Raw genomic sequence first — 24912 nt, 5'->3', positions numbered from 1 at the left:
TACCAATGAAAAATACAAGTCGTCCCCCAAAAATCAAGCCCTCACACAACTCCATAGAAAAAAAAAAAAAAAAAGTTATGGGTCTTTGGAAGTGGCAAAGCAAAAACATTTTTTTCTTTTTTTAAAAAAAAGGGGTTTTATTGCAAAAAATTGTAAAACGTAAAAAAACTATATGTATTTGGTATCACTGTAATCGTACTGACCCAGAGAATTAATATATTATGTTATTTATACCGAAAAATTAATGCTGTAAAATTTATAACATAAAAAATGCAATGGTAGTATTGATGTTTTTCCCATCTCCCTCCCAGAAACAATTAATAAAAGTTATTCAGAAAGATATGCGTACCCCAAAATGGCGCCATTAAAAACTACAACTTGTCCCACAGAAATCAAGCTCTCATAAAGCCATATAGACGGAAAAATAAAAAAGTTATAACTCTTGGAACGCGACGATGAAAAAAGGAAGTAAAGCGCTTGGTCAGTAAGGCCCAAAACAGGCTAGTCACTAGGGGGTTAAGAGGTGTGATGCAGGCCACAGCACCAAGCCAACCCTACCTTCAGCATGCTGCCTGGGCTTCCCCTATTAATGACGTCTGTATTGCCCTCAGTAGAATGCTATCCAAGCGGCCAAGGAAAAAAAATAAAAAATAAAATACCTGAGTGCTGCCTGATACGCCTGTGTCCTTGCACCATTTGTGCATTGCCCCATATAGTGGCCTGTTGCCAATGAGGGTGAACATCAAGGTAGGGAGCCATGTACTCTCATTTTCCACCACAGTACTCAACTGTATCACCTCCCTGAGGACAGCCATACAATTGAATTCAGGAGGGCATCTGAAGCCACCGGCCAGGTACATGAATACCTGATGCTCCCAGTGTTAATTACCGGTGAGGGCATCAGATGATCATTATGTACCTGACCAGCAGCAATGAGGAGGGCTTGGGAGGCCCCTTGGGAATCGGCCCACTGGGAATAATCCCTGTAGGGTCAATAGCCAGTCCGCCCCTGCCAATATACATCTTCACATACAATATTTACTTGGTAAAGGTTAAAGATTATTTCCAGCACAGAAAGTGATTACATATCAGTAGCATTTGCTATTACTTTCTGATTGATTGACAAGACCTCAAAGATCCTGAGATTGAAATTTTAAGGCTAGAGCTACATGTGGCATATGTTCCGCGACATTCGTGTCGCACCAATGTTGAGCAATATTTTTTATAATGATAGTCAATGGTGTTGCACTGAGACAAAGTGACATGCTGAGACTGTGACACGACAGTCACACAAAAATCCAACTTGGGTGGATTTTTTGCGTCGCAGTGCGACACTATTGACTGGAATTATAAAAAATGTTGTGTCACTTTTCGCCATGTAGCCCTAGCCTAAAGGAGACGCAGCACTAAAGGCCCCTTCAATCTTGAATGGAGCTGTGCTGCAGTTCCTTGCACATTCCATAGTTCAACCCTTATTATCAGAAAGTAGTGGCATATTCTGGAAATGTGGCATCACTCTCTGTAGTGAGAATGACCCTCTAATATGGTTATTTATTTGGAAACTGGATGAAAACCAATATGTAATAGCATTACAGTTACTAAAAGCATTCTCATCAAGCATTCTGTGACTTCTGAATGGCAAAGCAGCCAAGTTCCTGAACCCAGGACAAACGCCCTTCTGTATATATCTGCAAATCTTTATGATTGTCTGTATTACTGATTGCCACTGTGCACATAACACTTAAAGGGACACCAATCAGAAATGGTTATTTAGCAAAAACTCAATATTCATACAAAAAATATATTTTTATTAAGATGTTATTTGTGAAACTATTTTAATTTTTTATTTTAGCAGTGCCTTACCATTAAAGGGTTTCTACCACCAGAAATACTGTTATGTAGCTGACTGATATTAGCGATGCGCTAATGTCAGCACTACATAGCAGTATGTTTTTTTATTATATGCTAATGAGCCTCTAGGTGCTATGTGGGCGTAAAATCAGCACCTAGAGGCTCCATCTACTAACCCTTTATCCCGCCCAGGTCCCCTGTTCTGCCCGCCCCGCTGATCTTGATTGATGTCACGGTTCGCAGCATCGCTCACAAAATCCCGCGCCTGCACCGTTCACTTCTGTATTCAGCACAGGCGCAGTGAGTGAATGATGCGCTCCTGGTGCCGGATTCCTCATTGCGCCTGCGCCGACAACGTCACAGTGAGGAAGCCGGCATCAGGAGAGCGGCCTTCACTCACTGCGCCTGCGCCGAATACAGAAGCGAACAGCGCAGGCGCGGGATTTCGTGAGCGATGCTGCGAACCGTGATATCAATCAAGAGGAGCGGGGCGGGATAAAGCGTGAGTAGACGGAGCCTCTAGGTGCTGATTTTACACCCACATAGCACCTAGAGGCTCATTAGCATATTATAAAAGTGCTTATTTTATCAGAACGGCTGCAGGGAGAAATGTAAAAAACATTGTTATGTAGTACTGACATTAGCGCATCGCTAATGTCAGTCAGCTACATAACAGTATTTCTGGTGGTAGAAACCCTTTAACAAGTAAATACAAAATATTGTCCTTCTGTAGCAGTCTGCACAGAGAGATGAACTCCTGTCTAGATAGGTAATCCATTGTCAGTTTAATGTAGTGAGGGGACGATGTTTAGTGGGATATTAGACGGGCTTCAGTGATTTGAGCAGTGATTTCCACCCTTATTGTGAGCCAAAAACAGGTGTAGGTCAAAAACAGAGAAGAGGTGCAAATCTTTCTATTGTATCATCTCTCTGTAGGCTCCACTTCTGGTTTTGACTCCCAGTTTCATGAGCCTCTTAGGAGCTGGTGCAGAGGATGGGAGTGGTATTGAGGCTAGAAGAAAACGTGTAACAGTCTCTCTTTACTTAGTGCGAAATATAACTTGTGGTACACCTAACAGCAATAAATACAAAGTTAAGTTTCTCTGGCCCCAGATGAGGAGGTATGTTGGCTATTTGGATGGAAATAGGTTGGCACTAGTAAGCACTTGTGGATATAGGTGTCCACTGTAGTACAGGCTTCTGGCATAGCGATGTTTTAGGTAGGTGGTGGTGTCGGAGCTGTTGTTCCTTACCCTGCAGCAGTGTCTCTAATGCTGTCTTTTGCTAATCACTCTATCTTGTCTTAAGTGGTTTCTTGAGGCAGGATTAAGTTATTCTCTCGTTCCTGAATTTCCTTCAAAAGGGAATAAGATATGGTTCCTAGGAGTGGTAGCGCTGATATCTACTTTCTCACTCCAACACTATCTGAACAAGAACTCCCTTTCTTCTCCTCTGTCTCACAAGACTTGAACTCCCCTCCTGGCAGGAAGCAGGAGCATCCCACTCCTGCCAAGAGGGGAGGAACGGGGTGGTAGGCCTTGTTCCTGCTAACCATTACTACCCCTGCTAGAATACCTAGTATAACCATACAAATATACTACATTACATAACATAGCATTGCATATAAAACACTAAACAATTGCAGATACCCCAGGTCTGGAGTACTGCACAATCACTGACAAACCCTGACTAAATCACAGAAGTGTGAGCAAGGACTAAGTTTCCTTTTCTGAGCTTTCTGGATTATAGATTGTTTTGGAATTCCATAAAACAAGTTACAGACTATCAGAATTTCATGAGTTTTTACATGACATCTAGTGTAGATCGCAAATATTCTAATCATGAATTTTCCATGCAAAAGGCTACACTAATAAGCTTGTCATAAGATGCAGTCTAATATTCTTGTCAGAAGACTATGAAACCAATAGATGGCGCTATTGAGTTATGAACAGCGCCCTCTATTGGTTTCATAGTCTTCTGACAAGAATATTTGTCTTGTCATAAGACTGTGAAACCAATAGAGGGCACTATTCATAATTCAATAGCACCATCTATTGGTTTTCATAGTCTTATGACAGCTGAAAAACAAGGCAGATTCTTCTCATTTGCATGTCTTTCCCATATGCCCATGTTTATGCAAATGAGTGTTTACATGACAAAATTGTATAGAAAGGTTATGGAATATTATGTTTGGACCATCAGAAAACTTTTTGTAGCCCTAATGATATTGATCTAGGTGTGCAGGTCCACCCAAGCCATCCAACATATGCAAAATAACTTTGAGGTTTACTGGTTCTCGATCAGATGAGAGCTGGTTTGGAAGATCTCATAGTGCACAAGGCTGCAATTGCAAGGTATGCTGACTAAGCCGGTCATCTGTCTCATGGATAGATTGATGGCTTGCACATACCTGGCTTTTGGAATACAGCCTTTGTGTGGTTGTCTATTGTATGACGTATATATTAGGAGTCTAAGACGCATCCAGCTATTCTCTTAGTGCTGTTTCCAAGCTATTTTAATGGGGTTTCCATCAATTTGAAATCTTTTTTTTATGAGCAGGGGGTGCCTGGTTGTCTCCCATTGACTTCCATTTTACTCGGGTGCTCAGCCGAGCACACAAATATAGCAATGTGTTCGGGCCGAACACCCGAATACTTTGGTGCTCGCTCATGACTAAATGTCACGTTAAATGCCCCCTCAAAGATCTTGCAATGGTTGCCTCCACTTGCAGAGCTGCTTGGGGCTGGGGCTGTTCACTTCACACTATGCTCTGGCACTTGCTATACTAGGTATTGGTGAGTTTTCGTGTCAGGCTGCTCAGTCATGATGGTGTATTGTAGGCAGGATCACACCATTACCATCTATTGTAAAGTGTGTAGTGTCATCAGAAGAAAACCTTTCCTGCATCCTCACTACGAAATTCTGCATTACAAGTTTGCAAAAGAACATCTAAACATGCCTGATGTATTTAGGAAACAAGTCCTGTGGACCTATACGGTTAAAGGGAATCTGTCACTTCCTAAACATCCCCCATCCTAGAGTAAGTGGTGTATAATGTAGGTGGTGCATAGTCTGATTATGTCATTTTTATCTTCATAACCAATTGCATTACAATGCTATGCTCTGACAAATGTAAGAAGGTGTCACCGAGGTTCCTGGCCTCGGTGAAGTAAGAGCCGGTATTTTATGTGTCAGCAGCAGCTATTGCTAATCGACACCTTGAGATTTAGCATGGCTGTCATAGCTGATCCGGGACGGCTCTTACTGGGAGTATAGTGCTGGGTGGGTGACTACTCCCCATGTTCCAGGCCGGGTTTTGCCAGGCATAAAAAACAGCCAGCACTGCCAGGTGTGTGGATTTACCTCCCTCTGACAGTGGAGCTCAGGAGTCTGAGTACTGTGAACTGAGGGCTGTGCTGGGATTTGAGGTTTGAGCCGGGCTGGAGGACTCAGGCGCCTCTAAAGGCAAACATACCGCCTATGGAATTGATGAGGCTGAACAGCTAACAGGGTGTGATATAACACCCAGGAGAAAAGGTGACTTTTATTGTTTATGGACTTTCCTTGTGTGTGAACAAACACCAAGCCACCTACGTTTTGTGATACACCTTATCTGCATTTTGTTATACACCAATGTGTGAATAAACACCGCTGTTTGATTCAAGAACTGTGTAATTTGCCTCTATACTGCATCCGCTAGTCATAACTACCAGAGTGAATCCCCACACAAACCAGCAGTAACATGCATTGAGAGGACTTACAGATGCGTCCACTCTTACCTGATCTCTAAACTGAAAGTGGTGTCAATTTTGTCCTGACAGCAAAACAATATAATATCTAACTAAAGACTGTAACTAAACTCTAAATGACTGTAATATACATCACAACAACTGGGTGGTGAGTGCTCCACATTTAGCTTATTGCTCAAGCTGCTTTTTATTCTATTTAGAGAAATTGAGAATATATATATTTTTTTTAGAGAAATTGAGAATATTAAGTGTGCGAAAGTCAAACACATGTGAATAAAGAAACACTAAATCCAGAATCCAAAGATCATGTATGATACTGTCTGCTGAGCTGCATATCTAATCATATTATATGTGATACTGCCTGCTGAGCTGTGTATCTAATCATATCATGTGTTATACTGCCTGCTGAGCCGTGTATCTAATCCTATCATGTGTGATACTGTCTGCTGAGCTATGTATCCAATCCTATCATGTGTGATACTGCATGATGGGCTATGTATCTAATCATATCATGTGTGATACTGTCTGCTGAGCTGGGTATCTAATCCTATCATGTACGATATAGTCTGCTGAGCTGGCTATCTAATCCTATCCTGTGTGATACTGTCTCCTAAGCTTTGTATCTAATCCTATCCTGTGTGATTGTCTCCTGAGCTTTGTATCTAATCCTATCCTGTATAATATAGTCTGCTTAGCTATGTATCTAATTCTATCATGTGTGATACTGTCTGCTGAGCTGGGTATCTAATTGTATCATGTGTGATACTGCCTGATGAGTTGTGTATCTAATCCTATCCTGTGTGATACTGTCTGCTGAGCCGTGTATTTAATCCTATCCTGTGTGATGCTGTCTGCTGAGCTGGGTATCTAATCCTATCATGTGTGATACTGTGTGCTGAGCTATGTATCTAATCCTATCCTGTGTGATACGGTCTGCTGAGCTTTGCATCTAATCCTATTCTGTGTGATACTGTCTGCTAAGCTGTGTATCTAATTCTAAGGGTTGGGAGTGGAACTGAGGGAAGTGGGAATTTGGTTAACCAGTGGCTCATTTTAAATCCCCAGCTTCTCCTGTCTCTGTCGTTCTTCAAATTCCCTCTAGAGAGAAAGGTTTTATGTTAAGGGACAGATCTGAGCAGAAGGTCAGATAAAGGAAGAGATAAGAAGTTCCTTGCTGGGTGCAGGGGTTTTAGAGTGTTTTAGGTAGTGCAGGAAAATAGGGTTGATAGTTGTGGGAAGCAGAAACATTGTTTGCAGTGAATATTTCATTAGTTACAATTCTGGTATAATTTGATTTTGTGCACTTAGGAAGTTGGCATTTTGGATGAAGACCAATGTCTCAGAAGAACTAAAGCCTTACATTTACACTTCTAGGTGTGGACAATAGAGGAGGGTCTGTATTTCCCTCAGGCCCCTTTCAGACGAGCGAGTTTTCCGCGTAGATGCGATGAGTGACGTGAACGCACTGAATCCTGACCCATTCATTTCAATGGGTCTGTGTACATGAGCTGTTTTTTTCATGCATCAGTTCTGTGTTGCGTGAAAAACGCATCATGTTCTATATTCTGCGTTTTTCACGCAGCCCTGGTCCCATAGAAGTGAATGGGGCTTCAGTGAAAAACGCATTGCATCCGGAAGCAAGTGCGGATGCAATGCGTTTTTCACCGATGGTTGCTAAGAGATGTTGTTTGTAAATGTGAGGGATACCACCCCTCGTGCCCGCTTGACGTCACCTACGTCGAGCTCACGAGACGCAGTATGGTCACTTGATACCAAAGCATGACGTTGCACCCTCCAGAGGAGCAGGTAAGGTCAGCTTAGTATAGTTTAAACAGACACCTTCTGTCCACGCGGGCACAGAGAGGCGACAAGCTGAGAGAGCCTTTTCACTGCCACCATAAAACAGCGCCTTCTCAGCCCGGGTAATCTGCCACCAGCTTCTCGTTTGATATAAGCCCGGTCCGCTAACGGGATTATATAGGGTGAGAAACCAACCCACGGTAGCTTATAACTAGGCCGAAACACCGACGTGGGGATTCGTGATCGAGATACAAGACAGCACAAGATTAAATTATATATTTAATCACCTTAAGGCACACTTGATATAACACTATACACACAGAATATATGCAGCGGTCTGAGGTTACAGATACAGGTGATATAGGTACAACAGGGTTAAGCAGAGCAAACCGGGTAGATGAAAGTTCCTTGGGGTTATGACGGTGGAATAGTACTTGGCTGCAGTCACGTGGGGGCGGTGATGTCAGCGGTTTCCAGGTCTCTCCAAACACATTTGCACGATGTGACCCCCTTTCAGAAAAAGACACACCCGCTCGCTGGCACAAGCCTTTTAACCTGTAGCCAGTCCCTTCTCTCTCGGCCTTTGGGAGGGGTCCACCCTCCTCTCTGCTGGGCTGGCAGCAACTGACCCACAAAACCCTTTAGGGTTCATAGCTCCAGGCCAGCAGGTCACAGGGAGATGGTCCTGGGACCAACGGATCCGCCTGGGTTCCGGCTACAAGTAGAGTCCAAATATGGTACCGTTATTTGGTTTCTGTGGGGAGATATCTCCCTTCCCTGGCATCCTAGCATCAAGCCAGTATCACGTGAATGTTTGGCTTTACCCCAGGATCACAAAAAGATAACCGAATTATGCCTGGGATGGACGGACGATTCATAATTCCTTATGAAATGTCGGTGCCAACATGTCTGTGGGAAAGTGATAGATCTGGTTCAGGGCTGAGACCTCCTGCTGGGTGTATTCCTGCTATATCTTCCTGGTGCCTGTCAGCTGGAAGAGGTGTGACTTTATCCACCTGGGGCCTCCTTTAAGTCTGGAACCCTGGGGGGGTTTGAACATATTTTGTATGTACACTGACTGTGTACATGCAAAGGGTGAATCAAATTAAAATCAGGGCTGCCAGTAAATGATAATCCATATTCCTCACAGTAAACCTTTAGTTTTTTATTACGCACGTGAAAAACGCCTCAAAACGCATTGCACTCACGTGGAAAAAACTGAACAACTGAAAGCAATTGCAGACAAAACTGACTGAACTTGCTTGCAAAATGGTGTGAGTTTCAATGAACGCACCCTGAACGCATCCGGACCTAATCAGTCACGCTCGTGTAAAAAGGGGCCTAAATTTCAGGGACTAATCAAAGAACAGCTGGATACAAGGGTGAATAGTCAAAGCAAACAAACAGGTAATAAAGACACAGGGAATGGAGACTGGAATCTTGACATAAGCAGTAAATATGAGGCCTGGTCACTTAGATGATAGGAAAGTTGTGAGTAGCTGTAATGCTGAATGCTGACATACCAGGGCTAAACACCGCCGATTTACAGCCAAAGCCAGAAGGAAGGAGAAGTTGAAATCCTTCCTTTATATTTCTAATTCCTTTCCAATCCATTTCTGACTTTGGCTGAAAATCCTTTAGGCAGGTCTGCTTCAAATCCTCATCCAAAAAACTCCATGGGAATTTAGCCTTAGTGCATTCACATGACCATATGTCTGCATCCAATCCATATTTTTTGAGGACCAATTAATTTCAATGGGGGCAAAAAAGATGTGGACAACACCGTGTGCTGCCTGCATTCGAATGTCTGTTCCGTGGCCCGCCAAGAATATAGAACCTGTCCTATTCTTGTCTGTTTTGCAGGGGGAATTCTCTATTGGCAATACAGGTTGGGCAATATATATTTATAGGCAATGCGCGCAATATGAGGAGTGAGGTCAAAGGAGGATTATATACTGACAATACTGGTGGAAATGGAGGAGCATTATACACTGTAACTATTAAATATATATATAGACACTTCAGGGGGTATTATAATACAGCGCACAGTACAAGGGAGTTATAACTGCAGAGGGCATTAGAAATATATGGGGACCTATAGGGGGCGACATTATAAATACTGAGCGCAATATGGTGATATTATTACTTGTGAATCGTTGCGTTGCTTGTTAGTGAAGGAGACCGCTGCTATTACATGCAGCATTCTCCTTCATACTATGGGGAGGAACAATCGCTAATGCCATCGCTCTTCCCCATATAGAATAGGTTGGGAAAGGGTTAAATCACTCATTAGCTGCACGGTCCCAAAGTTGTATTTTACACTTGTGATTTTAAAGTACATTTTTTATATAATTTTATATTATTTTTTTTACTGTCCTTCTGTGTTCATTGTGCCTACAGTCATATTTTTTACTTTACAATAAAAATATAAAACCAGATACATATGGTTATTTTGTTTTAAAAAATAATTTACTTACAAAAACACCAGCAAAAACAATCACACAAAGTACATTATGTATAACCACACAATATACATTATATTTGCAATGGGCATGTGCTTCATGTGTATCATGGCAGAAATGCTGTTTATTATTATCCACTACACACATCACATCTGGACAGAAAACTCTCTTCTGTGAAAAAGGGGGATGGGGCGGGGGGGTGGAGGACTGAAATACAGCAGCACCTCCCCCACCTCTCTTATCTCAGCAGTGGCTGCTCAGGAGTGGATGTACACAAATCAGGTGAACGGTGTAGGAATTACAACAGTTTGCATATGTGCCTCCCACTTGTTAAGGAACCAAAAGTAATGGGACAGAATAATAATCATAAATCAAACTGTCACTTTTTAATACTTGGTTGCAAATCCTTTGCAGTCAATTACAGACTGAAGTCTGGAACGCATAGACATTACCAGACGCTGGGTTTCATCCCTGGTGATGCTCTGCCAGGCCTCTACTGCAACTGTCTTCAGTTCCTGCTTGTTCTTGGGGCATTTTCCCTTCAGTTTTGTCTTCAGCAAGTAAAATGCATGCTCAATCGGATTCAGGTCCGGTGATTGACTTGGCCATTGCATAACATTGTAATAGCTTCATAGACAGTATCACAACCTGCTAGGATTAGATACACAGCTCAGCACACTCCTCTCCTGAAATACTCTGTGCTGCTGGGGACCCTGTTCTTCCACTATGTAACTCTAATCTTCTGACCTCCACAAGATCAGCACACTCCTCTCCTGAAATCCTCTGTGCTGATGGGAGGACCCTGTTCCTCCACTATGTAACTCTAATCCTCTGACCTCCACAAGATGAGAACTCTCCTCTTCTGAAATCCTCTGTGCTGATGGGAGGACCCTGTTCCTCCACTATGTAACTCTAATCCTCTGACCTCCACAAGATGAGAACTCTCCTCTTCTGAAATCCTCTGTGCTGCTTGGACCTTGCTCCTTCCACTATGTAACAGGATTAGATGCAGCAGCTCAGCAAACATTATCACACATGACACTATTAGATACACAGTTTAGCAGCTCACACATAACAGGATTAGATACGAAGCTCAAAGGACAGTATCACACATGGCAGAATTAGATACATATCTCAACACACAGTATCACACATGATAGGATTAGATACAAAGCTCAAAGGACAGTATTACCCATGATAGGATTAAATACAAAGCTCAAAGGACAGTATTACCCATGATAAGTTTAGATACACAGCTCAGCAGATAGTATCACACATGGTACGATTAGATACATAGCTCATAGAATTGTAGTGAACAATGGCACAGGTCAAAATATATGGTAATCATTGCACAGTAAAAAAAAGAGCATCCATCGGAGGGATTTGTTTAATGTATACAATATATTTTTTATATATGTTAAATGTAAGACCAAGGCGTGATGTAAACCCGGCCAAATTTCATAGTTGTAATTCCATTACCTGGTCTTGACCTTATGTTCAGGTATTAGCTAGTAACACAATGCGCCATCTGCTGTCTGAACGTTGTATTGCAATTTATGCAATTTAGATATAACGTCATTTCGTGACACATATCTCAGGATATGTTGAGATAAGTGAGCAGTTAAGTGTGGACACATCTATATGTACTCACGCAGATAATGCTCAGTCAGGAAAACTGGCTTAGTTGCCTGTAGCAACCATTCAGACTGAAACTTTTATCTTGCAAAGGAGCTTGAAAAATGAAAGTTGGAGGCGGGAAGGAATTTTTCCCCCCTTAAGTGCCTTCCTCTGGATCAACTTGCAGGATGACAGGCCGAACTGGATGGACAAATGTCTTTTTTCGGCCTTATATACTATGTTACTATGAATGTGATTGGTTGCTATGGGCAACTAAGCCCGTTTTTTGCACCAGTTTTGATAAATCTCCCTCTATGAGTGTGACTATTGTCTTATTTTATAGAATGTGGATGTTTCCCTTATTTATAGCAGTTTGACATTGGGGGTCCCTACATTACTATGCTGATGACTGAAAATACTCCTGTTTATTTAATAGTGCCATTCTGACAACACAAATATTTAGTATGTCAAATTAACTTCAATTCTGATGGCAGAGATTATCCTAAATTAAAAATAATCACTCTGGGTCATTTACATGCAGCACTTATCATGAGATACTTTTGGCGTTAATCAAATTGAAAGTAAACTCATAACGTCTGAACCTAATCTAATAAATGCAGTGTTCACTGAAATGTCTACTGGGCCAAACTGTAGTCCAGTAATTATAGCTGATCATATTTTTCTATTTTTTTTTAACGATTCCGCTACAATGCAAATATGACTGTATTGTATGATCCGCAGATTTAGGGGGCATTCACATGACTGTATGTATTTGTATCTGACTCCTCAGGGGCTTGCAGCATAATTAGTGGCATCACCAACAGATTCAAAACCCTCTGTGTTCTACTAAACCAGTGGCTATATTCCTGCGTTGGAGACCCTAAAACAGATTTTATTGTGCTGGCAGAGTGTATCCCTTTGCGCACACATGGATTGTAAAATCTCCTTACCCTCACTACACAGCGTGCTTCAGATTCAATCCTCGTGTGCGCAGTGTGAGGGTAAGGAGAGTTAACAAGACAAAAGACCGTCAGATCTCCTTACCCCCGAGAGTGCACGTGCGGTGTCCGTGCGTGCGTCCATGAGTCAACGCTCACTGTAATTTTACCTTATGCATGCCATGGTACTGCGCTTGCGCGGAGGCGCACACCCCCGGAATCACGTGCGGTAAGGGAATCTGACGGGGTAAGATTCTCTAACAGAACACCGGCACAAAGTGAAAGTGGAAGTACCAGTCACACAGTTAGAAAAACAGTTAACCCTTTGTGACAGAACAACTTAATTATAAAAATAATTGCCTCCAAAGGTGTACATAGCCTTTAAGCAATTTCTCTCACCTGCTAGATTTATCATACGTAGTCATTGAAGATCCTCAACAACTCCTTCTATGTAGTGGAGATGAATCATCTCCTTCACATGGAAAATCTGATGGCTGATGACTCTGTTAGAGTGGATAGTTTCCTTCCCATCTGCTCCCCTTGGATAGATTTTAAGAAAAGTGACAACTTAACCAGATTACTTTCTTGATCTTTATAAGATATTTAGATAAAATATTTGATGCTTCAAGCTCATCTGTTGCTTGATTTGTGCCATGCGCTGTGATATATATCACTCCCCCCTCCTTTATCTTCGACTTCTTCCCTACTCCACCTTTATTCCTTCTTTTTTCTCTTTCTTTTTTACTATAAGTGTTTTCTTCCTCTTTATTTTTATGCGGATCTACTCATCCTTTAAAACTTAAGGTAAGCTTTAGTAGATTGCAGGGGTAGACTAGCAACTTAAAGCTGCCTTGGAAAAAGGCTAACAGTGGCCCAACCAAATTGACAGAAGGTGGGGCAATTCAAGTAGACAGGGCCAACACAAGTATGCGGGGTCAGCCATACCATCTGCAGTGCAGGCCAAAGGCCTCTTCCATACTGAGCACCTGTGTCACCTGTACATTGCCTCAAAGGCTTTAAGCCTAGTAGCCTATTTCCTATGAGGGTGAACAGGAGGGCAGGAAGCCAGATGCTCCTGTGCGTTCCATAGTATCCAACTGTATCTCTGTCGATAATGGTGATACATATCACGGCTGTCATGGTCTGGTTGTAGTGGACTGGGACACTTTTGCAGTGCATGCTTGTTGCTAGTGGCAATGTGGTGTTTAACATGATTTTACTCTTCATGGCTGGTGTTCCTTCCCATTTTGGTTTGTTTAGGGTTAAAAGATTGTGCAAGGTGGAGCTGGGTGTGGCCTCATGGCTATTCTTATACAGTTGTGAGCGTGAGGTTAGTTGTATGTCTGGCTTTGTATGATTAGGAGCTTTGCTCCTCTCTGGATGTGTCACCTGTCCGTGAGGGCCTCCTTGTGGAACATTAAGGTCTTTGACAATGTCATCCCGATGTTTCCCCGTATCCCCTTACCCTTCCTTACCTGTTTGTGATGTTTGGTGTGGGTTTATGTACAGGGTGTTTGTTGCATGACATTTGGTGTTCCATCTCTGGTCTATTTGGTGTTTGTAGTCCAGCATGGTTGTTTGACAATTCTCCTGTCTGTCTCTGCCTGCGGAAGTGGGCTCCATGGTTTCCCGGAGGGGTGAACCACAAGTCAGCAAGCTGTAGTTGTTGTGGCAGGTAAGTGGTGGTTGTTCCAGTGCGTGTCGTTTGCGCTGGGCTCTTACCTGCCGTTATGTGTTTATGCTTGCTCTCTTCTCCTTCATTGTTGCTAGGTCTGTGGAGACACTGGTTCTTCTGTGTCGTCTCCTAGCCCTGACATTATTACCAGGGATCTCTAGGGTTAGTAGGTCCCGAGGTTCCGGGTATGAGCCCTCCCACCATAAGGGTTCGCTCATACAGTTAGAAGCTCAAGGCTAGGATTTAGGGATGTGTTAGAAGGTGATCTACTCATTTTATTCCTACATTGTACGGTGTGGAGTTTTACAGTTGAATTAAGGAGGTCACCTGTGGTACTTGGCCAGGGACATAAGTCCCTAATGCTTCATTAGTAAGTTAACTATGGGAGTGTCAGATAGTTATGTACCAAAAAAAGCTCAAGTGGCCCCTTGGGCAATGGCTCACTGGGATATTTTACTGTAGGGTCTGCGGCCAGTCTTCTCTTGGGTTGAATGCAATATAATACTATTTTGAATTTGGTTGCCTTAATATTAAAACTTATTTGAGTTTTGCTATCTATGCTGATATTTACAATTTTCTTTTTAAAAACTTATGAACATGATTATGGAAGTAGTTGTATTTGTCATTTTATGGAAATGATGGAGAGAGTTGCTGTTCTGGGATAGGAAAAGGACACAGATATTATTGTATATTGTTGTAGCTGGAATTCTCATAGCAGTAGAATGAGGTGTGAAAAAACTTCTGCTTTTTTCATGCACTAAGTGACAGTTGATGTCATCGCTGATGTTGACAAAAATGACAGTTAATCTAATGTAGTAATGAGGAATAAATAGACTGTGGATGGAAGCAGAATTAATGACTTATGCATGTAATAGTAGTGACCACTGATGTTTTTCTGAGATTATGAGTGAAATGTTGAGGAACATAGACATATCAGAGATATGTGCAATAGATAAGGAGAATTCTGCCATGTGGAGTAGCTAAAGATCATGCAGATGAAAGCTAAGAATGTAAATATACACTATAATGATCTAGCATGGTCTAGACTTTGGTCTTAACCAATTTTTGTATTGCTCTAATACATCTAAGGGTACTTTCACACTAGCGTTATTCTTTTCCGGTATTGAAATCCGGTAAAGGGTCTCAATACCGGGAAAAAAAAGCATCAGTTTTGTCCCAATGCATTCTGAATGGAAACCAATCCGTTCAGTATGCATCAGGATGTCTTCTATTCCATCCCTTGTACAGTATTTGACCAGACAAAATACCGCAGCATGCTGCAGTATTTTTTTCGGCCAAAATCCCGAAACACTACCACACTTGCTGGATCCCAAGCAAGTGATTCACACCAGACATCCCAAGAATATTGAAACAGTTCTGTAAAGAGGAATGGTCAAGAATTACTCCTGACCGTTGTGCACGTCTGAACTGCAACTACAGGAAACGTTTGGTTGAAGTTATTGCTGCCAAAGGAGGTTCAACCAGTTATTAAATACAAGGGTTCACATACTTTTTCCACCTGCACTGTGAATGTTTACATGGTGTGTTCAATAAAAACATGGTAACATTTAATTCTTTGTGTGTTATTAGTTTAAGCAGACTGTGATTGTCTATTGTTGTGACTTAGAGGAAGATCAGATCACATTTTATGACCAATTTGTGCAGAAATCCATATCATTCCAAAGGGTTCACATACTTTTTCTTGCAACTGTAGTTTAGATAACACGTCTCATAAAGCATGTGTGTTAACTCTACTATATCTGCAACAGATCCGGAAAAAAAAAGATATCCGTTTGCATACGGAACGGCAATGGAACTGCCTGCTGGATTCTTCTAACACTAGTGTGAAAGTACCCTAAAATGAAAGCTACAGCAACTTTTGCAAATGGTCTTTAGTAAAAATGTTATGAGTTCCTGACTTCTACCAATTTTGGAAAAAACATAAACTTGCTGAATGTTAAGTGATAACTATTTTCAAAAAAAATTCAAATTTCGAAAATTGCTCATGTTTCCAAATTTTCTATAAATTCTGGATTTTTAAAAGAAATAAAGGTAAACATATCAACCCACATTTACTACTAATGTGAAGTACAATGTATTATGAAAAACAGAACTGTTTAGATAGTACATGCATTACAATGTTATTACCACAAAAACTGACAAGTCAGATTTGCACCCCGTAATTGTGCAATTTCCTTATCATCCATGCTTCCAGAAACCCCACCTTCCTCTTAAAGTACTCCTTTATATGTTCATCCCTCCACAGGCATAGGAATTTTTCTATGCCTATAATTCCCAATACTTTCATGCAGTACTCCAGAATATAGTAGTTACAAAGATGTTTTTTGTTATTCAGTATTATTTAATGTTATTTGATTTATTGAATTATCCATATAGTTCTGTAGGGATCAATCAGGGTTTACAGTCCTGACTTTGCCTTTGTAGAAAGCTAGGAGATGGACTTAGGACTGCCCTTAGTTAGGGTGAGTCTAGTGTTAGCTGAGGAAGAGAGATGAGCGACATGTGCTCAATTATCAGGAAACTAGGACTGTAGTCATAGAATCACCATATCTGAGATATTTGCATTAAGAAAGCCATTTCTCTTTTACAGTACTCCAGAAAGAGAGAAAGAAGGAACTTGAAAGTCCAGAATCTGCATGGCCATGCATTGGAGTCAATCAGTAAGGTATTTGTTGTTTAAGGCCTCATGCACACGACCGTTGTTTGGGTCCACATCCGAGCCGCCGTTTTGGCGGCTCGGATGCGGACTTATTCACTTCAATGGGGCAGCAAAAAATGTGGACAGCACTCCGTGTGCTGTCCGCATCCGTTGCTCCGTTCCGCGGCCTCGCGGACAAGAATAGGCATTATATTGACGGCCGCCTGTTCCGTTCCGCAAATTGCGGAAGGCACACGGGCGGCTTCTGTTTTTTGTGGATATGCGGTTTGCGGACCGCAAAAAACAGCACGGTCGTGTGCATGAGGCCTAAGGCTGATAAAGACTTTACTGCAGTGAACAATACATTGCAGGGACATTGCTATTACACCGTTCCACACTGACACCGTCCTGGCCAGCTGTATCGTAATCTTCTTCCCCTCAGCTTGAGAATTACAGACAAGTTTTTCAAGAACCTCATTGCCAGCCTTAGATTCTATTGAGAGAGAAGGATAGAGTGAAGGAGTACTACAACCCCTATTATTGATTATATCCATGCATTGCTATCGGTTAAGATTTTCAATGTACCTTAGTAACATAACATACTTTGTAAGGCTGAAAAAAGACATATGTCCATTTTGTTCAGCCTGTTATCCTGCAAAGTTAATCCTGAGGAAGTAGCCAATTTACCTAATTTTAGTGGGAAACAATTCCTTCCAGACTCCAATAAGGCAATAAGAATAACTCCCTGGATCAACAACCCTTCTACAGAATTCTAGAAACTATAACCTGTAATATTGTGTCTCTCCAGAAACGCATCCAGGCCTCTTTTAGTGAGTTCATCCTCACAACCTCCTTCTGGCAGAGAGTTCCATAGTCTCACTGCTCTTACCGTAAAGAATCCACTTCTATGTTGATGGAGAAACCTACTTTCCTCTAGACATAAAGGATGTCCCTTTGTCATGGTTACAGTCCTGGGTATAAAAAGATCATGGAAGAGATACCTTTGATATATTTATATGTTTGTAAGATCTCCCTTCAGCTGTTCCCCCCCCCCCCCCCCTAAACTAAATAACCGTAAATTTGATAAGGGTACTTTCACACTAGCGTTTAAGTTTTCCGGTATTGAGTTCCGTCATAGGGGCTCAATATTGGAAAAAAAACGCTTCAGTTTTGTCCTCATTCATTGTCAATGGGGACAAAACTGAACGGAATGCTCCAAAATGCATTCAGTTCCATTTAATTGCGTTCCCAGACTGGAGAGCAAACCACAACATGTTGTATTTTGCTTTCCGTCCTGGGAAACTGATCAAGACGGATCCGTCATGACCCCCAATGCAAGTCAACAGGGACGGATCAGTTTTCTCTGCCACAATCTGCCAGAATAGAAAACAGATCCGTTCCCTATTGACTTTCAATGGAAATAATGACGGATCCGTCTGAGCAATGATAAAGATATTTTAAAGATAATACTACCAGATCCTTTCATAACGGATGCAGATGGTTGTATTATCAGTAACGGAAGCGTTTTTGCTGGACCCTGCCGGATCCAGCAAAAATGCTAATGTGAAAGTACCCTAAGCTGTAGCTAAACACTTACGAAAAGTCTGCACAGATTCAAATTTAGACAAATAATAACCATTAGCCTGCATCAACCCTGAAAGGCAAAACAACTTTATCTTTCGATCTTTACCCCCTTTCTCGCCTGTTCTGTTTTGGACCTCCTCAAAGTACACTCAAAAGTATCACCCTGCAACTTATTTGTTTCGGACATCAACTTCGAAATCCAAAAGCCCCAAAGAATGCTAGAGAAGAAGCAAACCAAAATAAACAGACCTCAACAGTGGACAAAAATACTTGGTCTAACTTGCTCTCCTGTGTCAGCAACCAAAACAGTCACTAAACCACTTCAAAGTTTGCCTAACTAGAAAGGATTTATCCCTCTTGCCTCTTAACTAAAATCAAAATGTCAATGCTGACCTTACTGCAAGCCCAGGAGGAGCAGAGCATATGGGAGAAGGCTCTGGCTTTAACGGCCAATCACAGTGGCAATTCTCACACCAATGCTCCCTAGGGCCAGGGCAGTGTATGAAGGGTGCACCCTTTCCTCCTCCCCCACAGGGAAAACCCTAATGTTGGTTCAATCAAGCAACAACCACAGCACTTATCGAAGGGATTTGGCTTTTGTTAGGTGCACGTCCCTTGTTGTCCCTTCTACACCAAAGGGTCTGGAACTAGGTAGCATATAATTTCAGGCGGCACACTAAAATATTCAACTTGCGTATCTTTATTTTATTCAGCCATAAGTAGTGCAGACATAAGAGCCACGTTTCGGGCCTTTACAGTAGATGGCCCTTGAAATTATATGACACCCTGATGTTGGGGCGCCTGACTGCATGGTAGTTGGGGTGCCCTTATTGTTATAGGTTTGGTGCGAGTGCAAGGCAGGAGATGTAGGGTTGAAGTACATCCAACAGTATTGTAACAGACCGTTTCAGCAGACAAGGGGTTAAAATCCGTTTAGGCGATGTGCCCCTTTCTGAGAGACAGGCCCAGCTACTGCAGAACACCAATGTCCCGAACTGGATACAAAATAGCACTCCAAACTGGAACCTCACGAATAGCTGCTAGCAGACGAACAGGGATCAGCTTACACTTCTGGCAATCGGTCTTCTAACAGCATACAGCGGATCCCCCCAATAACAAGACAAGGCTCCGTGTTGAGGGTCAAGCAGTGGTCTGACTGTACTTCACGTACAGCCTCTTTTATTCACAAACCACAAACATAGTACTGCCCACAGGGGTTTGAAATACAACCAATCAGTAATTTGCAACACATACAATGTAACTACAGCAACCAATCGTTCACACCCCCAGAGGACCAGAATGAAGACTGTGACATAGGACAAGATATGCAGCACTGTAGGATACACAGAGACAATACATCCCCACAATGCATCATGGTTCCCTCCTCTCTGTCCCGGAGACAACCGAGGCGTAATCCAATTATCTCTCAAGACAAAGAGAAGTCACCAATACACATGCGCAGACAACAGGACAGATATCACCCTTTAAACACACAATGGGACAATGGCACAATAGAAACACACCCAGCATTTCCTCCCAAGCTGACAAGTTACACTTATTATAAATTGTTACAACTTTGTGAGTTTACATTGGCCATACATATAACTTACATCAATTTAAACCGTATAACTTGGGGACAAACCTATCCAAAATTCACTTGAATAGGTTCAGGGGTTTAAAAGTTAGTATATGGCCCATAATCCTGGGGCAAGAGGCCAGCAGCCAGTCCTCTCCAAAACCCAGTGGCGAGGTTGGTTTCGCCACACATCTCCCCCCCCCAGGGAAGACTAACCAGATACCTGACCTCACGCCGGTCGGTACCTGAGTTAGTCTGGCAGCCCACCCACAACCCAATACTGGACCTGTTGCATTTGGTAGCCTGTCTCTGTCCAGTGAGTCCACCAAGGTTATGTTGGAAGCTGGTACTCCCGGTCTCTGTGTTGCTCCCTGGCTTGGAGTGGAGGTTGCTTTGTGGGCAGGTATCAGCGGTACTCTGCCCTGGTGCCAGCGCTACCACGGAAGAAGCCTGGTTGGAGCCTGGTTGTTGGAGGGGGAGACCGACTGTCTCTACCCCCTGTGCTGTAAGTGCAGAGACCACGGTCCCATCTGCACTGTTGTGGGGCTTGCTGTCTCCCCCTGGTGCGTTAAGCTGCCGCTGGGGAGAGGGGGTAACAAGCTCCTCTCCCATACATACTTCCAGCCGCTGGGGAGGGCGACCGACCGTCTCCGCTCCCAATACAGTGTCCTGTTGCTGGGGAAAGGAGACTGGGCTCTCTATTCCCTGCTGGACACTCTGCCGCTGGGGGACAGGACCGACTGTCTCTGCCCCCTGTAACTCCGCCTGCCGCTGGGGAGGGAGGACGCTGCTCTCCTCTCCCTGCATTTCACACTGCCTTCCCGGCATATCACTCTGCTGCTGGGGGGCAGGAACAACTACCTCTGCCCCCTGTAACTCAGCCTGCCGCTGGGGAGGGAGGACGCTGCTCTCCTCTCCCTGCACTTCACACTGCCGCTGGGGAATGGAGACTGGGCTCCCAATTCCCTGCAGGACCGGTGGATAGACCTCGGTCCCATCTCTACTGGCCACCTGGGGTCCTTCCCAGTAACACTCTACAATATCTGCCCAGCTGAATGGGTCTGGATCTGGGTCTGTCACCTTACCGTCCTGCTGAGCCTTCTCAATAGAGTAGGAGAGATCTCGGTAGTCCTGCTCCAGTTCCCACTCCAGGGTTGCTAGGTGAGCCAGGTCTTGCTCTACCTCATGGGGGTCATCCCACTCATGCCTAGCCTCCCTCTCATAGAAAATGTCCTGAAGTCTGGACTGTGCAGGGCTCCCGAAGTCAGGCTCTGCAAAGGACTCCCATAACAAGCCAGGATCATAAAACTCCTCTGGCTTGTCATGTTCGGCTGTCCAGGGTATATGCTGTGCCATATACCACCAAAGCGCCTGGTAGGCATCCTCCAGCCATAGCTCCTGCCATACCCGGTGCTCTAGTTCCTTCACCCATTCCTCCAGGGGCTGCTCTCCCAGGAAGGGCATCCGCAGGGCCACTTGCTTCTGCAACCGCTGCTCTTCACTGGGGAGACTCTCACCCCACTGGTATTGTAGATTATCCAGGGCCTGGTACCAGATGCCTTTCCTTAATGCATCCCGGCCATCCAGGTCCTCCTCCTCGTATAACACTGCTGGTTCCATCCTGGTGCTTTTAGGGTCGCTGTACTGGGACATGCGTTGCCTTTAAATTGTAGAATCCACAGAAATGGTGTCTCCTGTAGCTGTCCTTCTGGCTGTAGGAACGATCCCGCTGCTTGCCACCAATGTAACGGACCGTTTCAGCAGACAAGGGGTTAAAATCCGTTTAGGCGATGTGCCCCTTTCTGGGAGACAGGCACAGCTACTGCAGAACACCAATGTCCCGAACTGGATACAAAATAGCACTCCAAACTGGAACCTCATGAATAGCTGCTAGCAGACGAACAGGGATCAGCTTACACTTCTGGCAATCGGTCTTCTAACAGCATACAGCGGATCCCCCCAATAACGAGACAAGGCTCCGTGTTGAGGGTCAAGCAGTGGTCTGACTGTACTTCACGTACAGCCTCTTTTATTCACAAACCACAAACATAGTACTGCCCACAGGGGTTTGAAATACAACCAATGAGTAATTTGCAACACATACAATGTAACTACAGCAACCAATCGTTCACACCCCCAGAGGACCAGAATGAAGACTGTGACATAGGACAAGATATGCAGCACTGTAGGATACACAGAGACAATACATCCCCACAATGCATCATGGTTCCCTCCTCTCTGTCCCGGAGACAACCGAGGCGTAATCCAATTATCTCTCAAGACAAAGAGAAGTCACCAATACACATGCGCAGACAACAGGACAGACATCACCCTTTAAACACACAATGGGACAATGACACAATAGAAACACACCCAGCATTTCCTCCCAAGCTGACAAGTTACACTTATTATAAATTGTTACAACTTTGTGAGTTTACATTGGCCATACATATAACTTACATAAATTTAAACCGTATAACTTGGGGACAAACCTATCCAAAATTCACTTGAATAGGTTCAGGGGTTTAAAAGTTAGTATATGGCCCATAATCCTGGGGCAAGAGGCCAGCAGCCAGTCCTCTCCAAAACCCAGTGGCGAGGTTGGTTTCGCCACACATCTCCCCCCCCCCAGGGAAGACTAACCAGATACCTGACCTCACGCCGGTCGGTACCTGAGTTAGTCTGGCAGCCCACCCACAACCCAATACTGGACCTGTTGCATTTGGTAGCCTGTCTCTGTCCAGTGAGTCCACCAAGGTTATGTTGGAAGCTGGTACTCCCGGTCTCTGTGTTGCTCCCTGGCTTGGAGTGGAGGTTGCTTTGTGGGCAGGTATCAGCGGTACTCTGCCCTGGTGCCAGCGCTACCACGGAAGAAGCCTGGTTGGAGCCTGGTTGTTGGAGGGGGAGACCGACTGTCTCTACCCCCTGTGCTGTAAGTGCAGAGACCACGGTCCCATCTGCACTGTTGTGGGGCTTGCTGTCTCCCCCTGGTGCGTTAAGCTGCCGCTGGGGAGAGGGGGTAACAAGCTCCTCTCCCATACATACTTCCGGCCGCTGGGGAGGGCGACCGACCGTCTCCGCTCCCAATACAGTGTCCTGTTGCTGGGGAAAGGAGACTGGGCTCTCTATTCCCTGCTGGACACTCTGCCGCTGGGGGACAGGACCGACTGTCTCTGCCCCCTGTAACTCCGCCTGCCGCTGGGGAGGGAGGACGCTGTTCTCCACTCCCTGCATTTCACACTGCCTTCCCGGCATATCACTCTGCTGCTGGGGGGCAGGAACAACTACCTCTGCCCCCTGTAACTCAGCCTGCCGCTGTGGAGGGAGGACGCTGCTCTCCTCTCCCTGCACTTCACACTGCCGCTGGGGAATGGAGACCTGGGCTCCCAATTCCCTGCAGGACCGGTGGAGAGACCTCGGTCCCATCTCTACTGGCCACCTGGGGTCCTTCCCAGTAACATTCTACAATATCTGCCCAGCTGAATAGGTCTGGATCTGGGTCTGTCACCTTACCGTCCTGCTGAGCCTTCTCAATAGAGTGGGAGAGATCTCGGTAGTCCTGCTCCAGTTCCCACTCCAGGGTTGCTAGGTGAGCCAGGTCTTGCTCTACCTCATGGGGGTCATCCCACTCATGCCTAGCCTCCCTCTCATAGAAAATGTCCTGAAGTCTGGACTGTGCAGGGCTCCCGAAGTCAGGCTCTGCAAAGGACTCCCATAACAAGCCAGGACCATAAAACTCCTCTCCCTCTGGCTTGTCATGTTCGGCTGTCCAGGGTATATACTGTGCCATATACCACCAAAGCGCCTGGTAGGCATCCTCCAGCCATAGCTCCTGCCATACCCGGTGCTCTAGTTCCTTCACCCATTCCTCCAGGGGCTGCTCTCCCAGGAAGGGCATCCGCAGGGCCACTTGCTTCTGCAACCGCTGCTCTTCACTGGGGAGACTCTCACCCTACTGGTATTGTAGATTATCCAGGGCCTGGTACCAGATGCCTTTCCTTAATGCATCCCGGCCATCCAGGTCCTCCTCCTCGTATAACACTGCTGGTTCCATCCTGGTGCTTTTAGGGTCGCTGTACTGGGACATGCATTGCCTTTAAATTGTAGAATCCACAGAAATGGTGTCTCCTGTAGCTGTCCTTCTGGCTGTAGGAACGATCCCGCTGCTTGCCACCAATGTAACGGACCGTTTCAGCAGACAAGGGGTTAAAATCCGTTTAGGCGATGTGCCCCTTTCTGGGAGACAGGCACAGCTACTGCAGAACACCAATGTCCCGAACTGGATACAAAATAGCACTCCAAACTGGAACCTCACGAATAGCTGCTAGCAGACGAACAGGGATCAGCTTACACTTCTGGCAATCGGTCTTCTAACAGCATACAGCGGATCCCCCCAATAACGAGACAAGGCTCCGTGTTGAGGGTCAAGCAGTGGTCTGACTGTACTTCACGTACAGCCTCTTTTATTCACACACCACAAACATAGTACTGCCCACAGGGGTTTGAAATACAACCAATGAGTAATTTGCAACACATACAATGTAACTACAGCAACCAATCGTTCACACCCCCAGAGGACCAGAATGAAGACTGTGACATAGGACAAGATATGCAGCACTGTAGGATACACAGAGACAATACATCCCCACAATGCATCATGGTTCCCTCCTCTCTGTCCCGGAGACAACCGAGGCGTAATCCAATTATCTCTCAAGACAAAGAGAAGTCACCAATACACATGCGCAGACAACAGGACAGACATCACCCTTTAAACACACAATGGGACAATGGCACAATAGAAACACACCCAGCATTTCCTCCCAAGCTGACAAGTTACACTTATTATAAATTGTTACAACTTTGTGAGTTTACATTGGCCATACATATAACTTACATCAATTTAAACCGTATAACTTGGGGACAAACCTATCCAAAATTCACTTGAATAGGTTCAGGGGTTTAAAAGTTAGTATATGGCCCATAATCCTGGGGCAAGAGGCC

Source organism: Bufo bufo, chromosome 2 (assembly GCF_905171765.1).
Source record: "Bufo bufo chromosome 2, aBufBuf1.1, whole genome shotgun sequence".
In the NCBI taxonomy this organism is placed as follows: domain Eukaryota; kingdom Metazoa; phylum Chordata; class Amphibia; order Anura; family Bufonidae; genus Bufo; species Bufo bufo.
Note: the sequence above shows the minus strand (reverse complement) of the source record.